The sequence below is a fragment of the Lathamus discolor genome, chromosome 8, assembly GCF_037157495.1.
Source record: "Lathamus discolor isolate bLatDis1 chromosome 8, bLatDis1.hap1, whole genome shotgun sequence".
In the NCBI taxonomy this organism is placed as follows: Eukaryota; Metazoa; Chordata; class Aves; order Psittaciformes; family Psittacidae; genus Lathamus; species Lathamus discolor.
In genome coordinates this window covers 8,161,721-8,172,881 of record NC_088891.1, presented here as the reverse complement: position 1 = coordinate 8,172,881, position 11,161 = coordinate 8,161,721, and the positions used below count along the sequence as shown (strand labels likewise).

Sequence of the window (11,161 nt, the reverse complement as noted above, 5' to 3'; positions counted from 1 at the left end):
CAAATAGAAAAGAAACAAATAGAAATGCATAAATAAAAGCAATGAAAAGTTTTAGGAGTTGTGAAACGTGTGTAATGCGCTTTATGAGAGCTATCGGCTCCTGTGCTTAAACACTGCCAGGGGCTGCCAAGGAGAGAAAAATAAAAGCTCTCTTATAAAATTATTATCCTGTCACTTAAGTCAACAGCAGTGATACCATGATAGAAGCCAGCGGTTATGTCACATTGTTTTATCACTATAATTACATCAAGAACACAGTAACTGTCTGTGTGAGATAACATGAGGGAAGCAGCTCTTCGGAAGCTTCCTGTTCACAGCACTGGGATTCGCAGACTGGTTTTGGGTTTGGACAATACATTTAGTTACTGTCCTTGAGCACTGAAGAGCCACATCACTGAAGAAACACAACCAAAGCCCACGCAGACTCCTCCTGTTGCAGACAGGTTTGTAGGAGTTTCCAAAGTCAGTCCTTAGGATCACGAAGGGCCAAATTAAGGGGAACTGTCCTCTGGAGCCTTCGTGGGCTACACAGGCAGCCCAGGCTCTTAAATGCCACAGTAGGGTGGCATGAACACTCAAACAAAGTAGTGGAGGAGAGCATGCAGCCACATTTGCTGACCTCTTCCCAGGCAGGGGAGGTTTACACCTGGGAAAAACTCGTTTTGTAGGCCAAGAAAGCACTTGGCGTGAAAAATAAGCAACACTGCGGAGCTTGTACAGTCGTGGAGAAAGGCACTGAAAACTCTCCTCCTGACTCCAAAATGACCTGCAGCCCGATTACCTCCCACATACGCACCCAAACCTTTCTTACATTGCCATGCAGATGTCAAGTGGCATAATCCCCGTAGGCCCCACAAACAACCCAATATCCTCCGAACACTTCCTTCAAGCAGTTAAATTCCTAATGCACCATGAGGTTGTCACTACTTGCTGGTCTTTCATCCCATCTTTCCCCTTTGCTCAGGAATACACTGCAGTGAGGGTCCTTCAGAAACCTAGCAAACTCCCTGCGTCAGTATCTTGCTGACAACTCATTTGGTTTGTCCAGCTTTCACACAGACCCCTCTATTGAAAATTGCTCAGAGGCACCACAGCACACAGCACAGTGGAGACTGGAAAGCTGCTAAAAGGTACAGCTTTTAGTTGTCAAGTGAGACCACGAAAACAAATAGTAAAAACTGGTTTCAGAGAGTAAGTAAAAGTTCAGGTTTTTTTTTTTTTTTTAATAGCAAAAGACAAACTAGGTCAGATTATTGTAAAAAGAGAGAAAATGACAGACTGGCCCCAAACCTGTATTTTTACCACCCTCTTACTCAAAAATTCATTGAATCGTACAGTTATTGGGCCTTTCCACACTTGGACAAACAGGATTCAGGCAACAACTACGTACGAGACTCTCCTGCATTCTGATCAGTGTGTTTTGATTGCAATTTGTTGTCCTCTACTTATAGCACAGCTGGAGCGGAAACCTCACGGCAGTATTCACGCCTTCCATCCAGAGTCACTGCTTTTCAGGGTTGGTTGGAGGTTGCCCTGCAAAGTTCAGCACAGAGACACTGACACTGTCAGCATGAGCACTGATGGGAAAGGCCAACAGCAAGGTGGGCATATGCCCAAGAGGAGTAAGGTGACACTTAACTCGTCCCATACAGGAGATACTGTCCACCTGCCATTACTTCATCAGTATTATTCTAGGCTGCAGAGAAGTCCTGAGGGAACCCCAGTGCTGTAGAAAATGGACTCAGGAACCATCTTCTCTGTCAGACATAACACAGAGGAATATGATGCTGGAGAAAACAAAGCTGTTTACCACCCTTTCCACAAAAGGTTAAGATAAAATAGCCTCTTGTCTGAAGTAAAGAGCAATAGTACTATAAGGATGATCCATCGTGCCACAGAACTTTATCACAGTAATTACATCAGGAGCAAGTTTACTGTTGGAAAAAGAAGAAAGATTACAAGAAGCAATCCACCAAAACAGCAGCGGTGTCACTGCTGAGAGATATGCAAGGAAGAGAAATGCATTGTATGTGAGCAGCTGAGAATGAATTCAGCGTGGAAAGGGCTACATGTTGCTAAACTGTGTTCAGAGCACTGGTGAGCTTGTCTGTTTACAAGCATGTGGTCAGTGGTTTGTGCAAGCAGAAAGGGGTTGGAACGAGAGGATCTTTAAGGTCCCTTCCAACCCAAACCATTCTGTGATTCTGTGGCTTCCATTTGCATCCACATTTACACTTCTGCTAATCATGCAAATGGATTTCCAGAGGGCTTTCAGGAAAACACAAAAGCACTCAGAGATTTTTTCAGATTCCCAAAGAAAGTGGCCTAATCAAAATCACTGACAGCTACACAGGCTGGACCTCTCACGCATCAAGAAAGGATTGTGCTTTCATGCCCCTCGACATCTCAGATTAACAGCACAAGCATCAGACTGAAGGCTTGACCTGTCGGCAGCTCAGGGAAGAGACCTCTCTTGTTCTAAAACCTTGTAGAAGCATACAACAGATGCTGAACCTGGATCTTGTGTTGAGCCTTTACCTGTTATGACAGGAGCAGACACCAGTGAGACAACATGCCTCACTGAAGCAGAATGATTTATTTCTGACCCTTCTTCCTCATTAACTCAGCAAATTCTTGAGGGGGAGCATCACGACACCCTTCTGAGATAAAATGAAGGTCATTACAGCCAATCCAATGGTAAGTTCCCAGAAGCAATGCCATTTAAAGCTATTTCCTCTGCCCTGATGTCATCTGGGTATCTTTTTCATCACTGAAACCTGCCCTGCTCACCTTGTGTGACCATTTGCCACACGTGCTGGAGGAGGCATATGTGGGGCAGAGATTTGGAGGGAATAGCTAGCAGGGAAAATCACATGGATCATGATGATCTAAAGGAAGGAACATTCAAGACAGCACAGCTTGCTACAGGCTGGTGCAGGCACTAAGGCTTTCTACTTGGCAAGGGCAGACGCTGCAAAACTGCTGCACACTGCTTAACAAACCAGGGTATTTCCACTGAGAACTAGTCCTGGAGTGCCCTGGGAGGTCACCAAGTACAACTGAGCAGCAGCAGGGTGAGAAAGCATGAACCACTGTCCTCACAAGGAGCTACTCTTCCATATAGGTCATGAGTTTGACAGTCATTTGCAGGGCATGATCTGTAGCTGCATCCTCACCTTTCTTGGACAGGAAAGCACAGAACGAAGACCTGATTGAAACAAGCTGTTGGCTCTTCTCAAGCTTGGATAAAATTGCCACACAGCCTACAACAAATCATCAGCTCAGAAATAAAGATTCCCCTCTCTTCCCTATGCCAGATTCTGATCTTACTCTTCTAAGCAACTCCAAACTGCACACATCAGTGAGCAGACTCCAGTCTCACCTGCTGGCTCCTGTGATTCTGGATCCTTTCCAGACCAGCCCCAAGCCATCGCACAATGCAGAGAAAACACCCATTGCTGTGCTAATTGTCCTATTGTTGTGAGAGGCGTGTTCACTCATAGGTCCATGGTTTGATATTTCTATGTTATCTCTAAACTCTGGTCAGTCAAGGATTCCCAGTCCCTCTGTAGTCAGTGCCCAGGAAAGCTCCCTGCTATGGGAATACATCTAATCAGAGCTATAAAGATGCAGCCTCTCTGATCTTCAAGGCACTTTATCTTAGTGACTAAACAGGGCTCAGGGTTTGCAGATGCAGACATTCACTTCTGCAAGCTGCAGCTGGAGGGAGGCACAGAAACAGGGACTTCATATGCAAGTAGAAATGTTATTAAGCTGAAAGCAGAGCCAGGGCCCGGTTTGCCCAGGAAAAGAGCCCAACAGCCAATTCATCCTCGCACTGGGAAGTCTTTGTTCATGTTATTCCATGCAACACTTTAACGGTTATGAGAAAGTGCTTCAAAGGTGCTGTAATTGGTGGCAATGACTTTCAAGTGCCCAAAGAAGCTGCTAAAAAACCAGGCAGATTAGGAACAGAGTCTGGGGACAGGTTTTGGAACAATTTGCAAAGGACAAACCCTATTTTTGTTGTCATCCAACCTCCTGTTTCAAAGATCATCAACAGAGCAGGAACAAAGTATTCTGTGTGTGTTTGCAGAGAGCAGGGGACGTGGGAACCCAGCTCTCTAGCAGGATAGCTGCATTAGTTATTAAATACATGGTAGAATGAGGTAGGTTTTACAATATCAGGTTGGGAGTGTAAACAACTAGCCAGCTTCCAAAGTCATTTAAGAAAAAACATTCCTAATAACAATAAAATGCAGATGAGAGACTAATTCCCTAGTAAGCAAGCTTCAGTTACAGTACCCTGCCCCAAAGTGCCTTCAGATATACTGCGGGTAATTCCCCTCACCTCCATCAGCAGAACACTGCTGCAGGTAGGTGAACACTAAAGTGACAGACACACCAAGGGGTGCACCTGCCTTAAGAATGGTTTCTGCTTCCCCCAAAACCCAAGTCTTCTCTAGCATAGCAGAGGCCAGGTTGCAGCCTAAGTTACAGCCTGCTCCAGGACAGCAGAGTCCCTGTTCTGTCTGCATCTTATTGTGAAGGACAGATTCAAAGCCTATGAAGTTTTTCCGGTCTTCAGTGCTTCACAGCTCAAGCACTTAGCTTCTATAGTCCACTGAGCATGTAAAAACTATGTCACATCCCCCATAACAGCACTATTTGGACTAACCAACACTGTCCTGACAGCCTCTGGTCAGGGCTCAGACAGGTTGACAAATGCTTCCTATGCACATCCCCCAACAAAACCAGAGCTCTCGGTACCCATGGCTTTCAAGCTGATACTTTTACTCAGGCTTTAATCTTGAGAATCGATTAAAAGCAAAGCAAATAAACCCAAGAGATCATCTCCCCTGGGTTTCTTTCAGCTTCACAGGCAGGAGAAAAATTATCCTTCATAATATCACATTGAAAGCACGTACTGCAGATGGCTGTCACCCAGTCATTAAGTGCAGTTTTGCAATTCTACCTATCGCTCTATGAACCAGGATGATTTGTGCATACTCAATGCATGAGTAACATACAGGAGCATTCTGCATCCCTTACGAAAGCTCATTACAGATAAACCAGCCAGATCCCTGATAAGGCTTCAAAAGGCCTGGGAGTGTTATTGCCTTCAAAAACATTGCCAGTTCCTGCCTGAGATAATTCCCACTAGAACCTGACTCGCACCCAAGCTCAGCCAAGCTCACTTTCACACTCCAGAGCTCCGCTTCTCATTGCTGGGACCAAACACGTCATCTTGTCTGCAAAGCAAGGATGTATGAACAGCGAAAGAGGTAGAACCCAGCTCTTACAGTAACTTGCCTCTTTAATCGCAATGGGAGCAGGCTTTCGTGATCGCCAGATGTAAGGCACGAGTTGTCAGACCTGGTGTGTTTTTACATGACACTGAGCTGAGTCATAATGGAAATTTTAACTCAAGTCTTCACCTTTTGGTCCTGCCAGGTGTCACCTCCTGGGTAGTTTGCATGCAGCACTGCAAGGCAGCAGTGTTGAGTCATCCCATTCATTGTGTATCATGCTGAGACCAGTCTGCTGAAATTACCTCTGTGGATGTATGTCCGATTAGTCTGTGAGTCACCATTCACAGATAGCTGCTAGCCTCAGCTACGAGGGAGTATTGGTCCCGCTCTCATCTGAAAAGTTAGTGCCTATTTCTTGCTACAGGAGAATGGTCAACTAAACCCCATTGCATGAGAAGGACAGGAGGAGAGAGGAGTATAACCCATGAAGGTCGATAGCAACGCTTGTATTTTGTTGGTGTGTTTTATAAGTAAGGGTCGTTCTTAATAATGTGTTAGATATCTGATGATTTTGTGAAAAGAGCCACTAGGACTTCATAAGCGCTGCCACAGTAACACAACTCCCATGCTCCTTAACACATCCATAGCACATTTCAGAGCATTCCCTTCAACGAGAGCTGCAGAGACACCAGCTTGTTAATTATACCGAGATAAAGGGGAAATTTGGCAATTAAACTCCCCTTTTTTGCGTATGTCCCTGGTAGGCTTTTGATATCGCTGTCTGCTGCCTCAAGGCAACATTCCCCCACACAAGGTTTCTTGGAGACCTGCTGCTATGACTAAGCCTTCCATCACTGCCATGTAATCAGGAGCTCACACCAGGAGGTAAAGCCGCTCAGACTGTGGCAGCCATTGTAACTTGAACTTTCCTCACAGAGCATCTTAGGATGAGTTTCTCTAGCTGCTGAAAGCTCAGAAAAGCAGCTTTTAATGACTCTGCCAGCAGGAGCTGGTGGAGATTTTTGTCATTTCATCTAAGCGAGGTGAATCTCAAGGACCTATATTTGCGTGTTATGGTTCTGGTGGCTGCTGAGGTTTGATCACTGGAAAAGGAGAGGAGATTGAAAGTACCAGCTTTGCTCTTTCCTGTCTGCTCACACACACACCAAGCTTCCCTGAGCACACGCATCAACATGCAGCTAAGTGTACAGCACACGATCATTCCCCATCTTGCCAGTCTATATTCAAGTGAAGTCTAAGGCCATTAGAATGACCCGAGGATAATATTTAAATATGGTTGTACCTTTGCCAGCAAAGAGCAGGCAAACACAGAGGACAATGAGAGAAGACAAAAGACAGAATACGGACTATTTTACTACCACATTTCTTCTTCTGGTTCAACAGTTGCTGCAGCAAGGAGGGTTTCATTCTGGATGTTAATAACCCTTGTGAAGCATCTGGTATGTGCCATCAGTAGCAATGGGACATGGCAAAACCCCACCCTATTCCTAGTCCCTAGCACTTGCTTCCCAATTAAAGAAGGTAAACTCTGAACTGAAGCAACAGGATACCATTGAAATCTGAGCCAAAGAACAGCTTAAACCTGTCTGGGTCCCAGTGACACTAAAGACCTGTTGACCGTGTAATTCTACATGAGGTTTGATATAAAGAGCATCAACAGCACAGCTTGTTCCACCAGTCCAGCAAAGCTAAAAGAGCTGTTTCTCAGTTTGTTACCTCCACCCAACTGCTAACCTTTATCAACAGCTCAGAGACAAGTGAAACATTCCTTTCATGATTACTGCAGAATAATACCCCCAAACTGGCCCTCAGCACTAGGGCAGCCATGGCTTTGAGGGCAGGAACTGAGACAGATTCTTGGTTGGAGCCATTAGATAATGATACATGAAGGACAACAGGAGGAAAAGGACTGTCTTCAGGGAAACTTATGTTTTATTTAAGGTATCAAATAGAGCAGTACTCAGAGTTTAAACAGTAGGCAAACACAGTGTCTTACCTAGAACATTATTTAAGCATTTAGCTAGTTTCATTCCTTATCTACCTGGGGAAGACTGATTTTTCTTCTACTTAGCTGAATTAAAGGGCTTTTGCTCTTCCTCCTGCCCTCCAACTCCTCACCAAGCAAACAAGCTGTTTTCTGAAGAGCCAGTGTCTTATGCTGGTTTCACCTCAATAAATTCTGAAGCTTAAAGCTTCTTCTGCTTCCATCAAATCTGATCTCAGGGACAAGTGGTAAGTTGGGGTTAAGGAGAATGGAGGGAAAACACAATTAGATAAACTTAGAAATATCATCCATGATATTTCAGGATAAGGAGATGGATTTATTCTTTTCTAAAGATCAGGGAAAAGAGGATGGAGGAAGTGATGGAAAACATAAAGGCTTTTGGTATTGCACAAAGTGGCTATCAAGAGGCCCAGCTAAATTTTCATTATATCCTGATAGTCGCTATAAAAAGAGAGGGCAATTCACCACCTCAGAATAATGAGGAAAAACACTCAATTTGAATTCTCCATAAATACCCTGCACTTTGAGGCTGTGCACTGCTCAACATTTAAATGGCACTTTAAAAAGAAAATAGAGACATGAAGGAGAAGGGAAGATGTACCCTTAGGGGTACATACAGCACACCTCAGAAAAAGCAGGAAAACAAAGATCTTTGTACGCATTCAATTTCATGTAAGCGTTTGCCCTATCAAGAACTAATTAGCAATGGAAGATAACATTTCTTACTATTGGGATGCCTGGAAAAGGTGGTTTGCTACAAGCACCGTTTGCTACAGGGAAATTTGACTACATTACAGCCTGACAAGCACATGCCTAATCTATAACCTTCGTTAGTGCTGTACAGACTGCTGCTTCCACCAGGGTTCAGACATCTCTGTGCTCGCTCTAACGCGGTAGCACTTGAAGGCCCCCTGCTGCGATCAGGGGTCTGTTGTATAAAGCACTGTGCAAATAGTCAATGAGAAATACTCTTTGTTCCATGAGCAACCAGCCAAACAGGCAAGACAGACAAAGGCAGGAGGAAAAGTATCATGATCCCTATGTTTTGTACAAGAGGCTGAGCCACAGAGAGGTGAGTGTGTACTTAGAGCTCATCTGCTGTGTCAGCAATGTAATCAAGTTGTCTTTCTTGTTTACCTGTACATGCTAGGAGGCCCTGATGCCTTGGTGATTCCCAGTGTTAACTGCACAGACTCCTAGCCTTGCATTTGTTCATTTCTGAAAGCAAGCAGCAAACCCACCCCCCCACTCCCACACACAACCATACCATCGGTATCTGTTAGAAAGGCACCTGAATGAAAACTGAAACACACCAGTGATACTTAAACAAATATTCAAGCCCTTGTTTCCAGAACAGAAACATATCCTTAAATTGATCTTCAATTCCATCCATCCTGAAACACTCTCTTGCATCCTGCCCTGATGGGCAACAAAATTGGGCAGTTCTGGGTTGTGCTGAGTGGAGACTTTCCAGCAGTGAGAACACACAATCCCAGTCTAAGCACCCCTAGGAGCACCAGAGTGGGACAAGTTCCATTAGTGGGAGGCTTCAGGACATTTATTTCATTACAGGTCACACTGAGATCTGCATCTTTTCTACATGGTGGGATGCTGCGTGTGGAGACATATCCTGGTACAAAGCAGCCTAAGGGCAGCTTTGAATTTAATGCATGAGAATATCTTGCTTAACCTGCCTGAAGAAAAAGCCCCTCCTACCTCATCTAAGGACACAGGGTGTTATTTGGCACTCATAGAATGCCCTTGTATAAATCAGCCTCTCAACTTGCTATGTGGTACAAACAGGCTCTTTGTCCATGACTTGAAATCGGGCCAATATCATCAGACTTAAAAGTGACGGAAAGCATATCCTCTGTAGTAGATATCATTCTTGCTGTATCTCCCTACAACCTTCCCTTTTATTGTATCTGAACCACAATGTTCTCCCTCAGCCTGACCCAGTACCAGCAAATGCTACAGAACCCATGTTAGACAACAAACCAGTCACTCGAGTCACCTTAACATATGCTTCCCACTAATTCCTCCTTCCTCTCCCATAACACACACACCTTGCCCAAGGGAAAGTAAAATGGATCCATTGAGATCTCAGAGCTACACTTGCCTCTAAGAAAAGGGAATTGTTTCACATGGTTCAACCCAGGGTGTAGGAACCAGCCCTCCTCCTCTACCTAGCCCTCTAGTCCGACCACTTCAATAGCCTCATGTAACTAGGAATTCCCAGGAGAGCTGATGTGACACTGATTATTAGACATCTTTCCTGCAGTTACTGCAGGAGCCAGAGACTCTTATCAAATTCAGCTCTACCTTATCACCTTCTCACTGCTTCCTTCTTGACATCCTCTCCTGTAGGTGAACTTTGCACAGCCAGATACTTTACAGACCTAACAAGAGCAGACAAAAAATGCCTATGTCTGAATGATTAGCTGATAATCTCAGATATGGGCTTTGCCAAGTTTTTGAACACAGAAACCCAGTTCAACCTTCCTTCATACCAGCATCCCACTGCCAAAGCCCACAAATCACATCAGTGTAAGAAACAGGTGGAAAACCAAAATCCAGCTCATATTGTCTGCTATCAAATGCCTGCTAAATAATGCAAAGAAATGAAAACAATTTTGTTTGGATGATTGATTATAGGGAAATTGCTCATACCTCCAAAGTGTGGCGCTTCCAATCACATCTTTGGTTCATTTGTCAGCAAAGAAATTAAGTTCCTCTCCTGGCACAGAGCCTGTGCTGTCCTGTTAGCTACATTTGGCACACTGCTTCACTTTGCAGTAGTTTCTTGCCCCACTTTAACACCTGACCAACAGAGCTGCCATATACTGACCACCTAAGACATGAGATTCAGCTGCAATTCAGCTCCTGAGGTGGCTCTCCCAGCTCTTCACATTAACCCCAAAAGACACTCACTCCAATCACCACAAAGTGTTTGCAGCTTTGGAAAAATTAAGAGGACACCCAGCACCTGAGGACTTGCAGTTCCCTTCAAGGTCTTCCCGAACCTGGGTTTCCCTCCTCTACCTCTGTGCAGTTATGCAGTTTTAAACAGAGATGTGACCTTCAGATCTTAAAAGACATAGCAGTACCTGCCTCACATGAAAAAGCACAGGGATGAAGGCAGAACATTTGTGTCAATAAAGAGCAGAAAACAGTCCCACTGGCATAAAAGTGCTTCTCTTCTTCTCAGCTCCTAAAAACCAGCAACAAAAGGGATCTCCTCATCCTGGGCTCCACTACAACAGGCAGTAGTTCTCTATATTTTTTTGATTTAATTTAGCAAGCTCCATCTTAAAAACAAGTTCTGATTTTTGCCCCCAGCATTCCCATTATGAAAGGCTGTTTCAGAACATCATTGTTCTGACAGTTCAAAACTTACTTTCAATTTCCTGCCTAATTTATGCCTGGCCAGTTTTAGACTCATGTTGTTATACCAGTGCTGGTCTTTGGTTTAAAGAGCTCCCTTTCCTCCTGATGTTTGCTCCACAGTGATATATTAACAGAGCTGCCACATAAGGCACGTTTAACCTAGTTTTAGCATTAGAAGATAAAGACTTTGGCTAATTACAGATGGGTTTTTAACTCCTCAAGGAAGAGACTGTGTTTTTGTATTGTGCTTAACTATAGATACGTATGGCAGAAAGGTATTTCATGAGATCATCAGAGGCAGGATCAAATATACTTAAATACCTATTTGTCCTAATAGCTGTTTGTCAAGCCCATTCCTGAAATTCATTAAGGAGATGCCACATCTTTCCTAGACTGCCTACTTCAGTGTTTTACCCCTCTACAGAATAGAAGGTTTTTCCTAATACATTAAATCATCTTCACTATGAATTCAAGCACTTTCCTTTTCTTACACCAG

The 11,161-nt window shown here is 44.2% G+C and overlaps 1 long non-coding RNA gene across 1 annotated transcript; it reads right to left on the bottom strand.

The window, feature by feature from the left end:
- Positions 1 to 1,289: 1,289 nt before the first annotated feature.
- LOC136018818 (uncharacterized) lies at positions 1,290 to 10,133 on the bottom strand. The gene is made up of 3 exons (XR_010614586.1): positions 9,949 to 10,133; positions 1,640 to 1,757; positions 1,290 to 1,533 (listed from the first exon to the last, which is right to left on the bottom strand). It is a non-coding gene; the product is annotated as an uncharacterized LOC136018818 (long non-coding RNA).
- Positions 10,134 to 11,161: the final 1,028 nt, after the last annotated feature.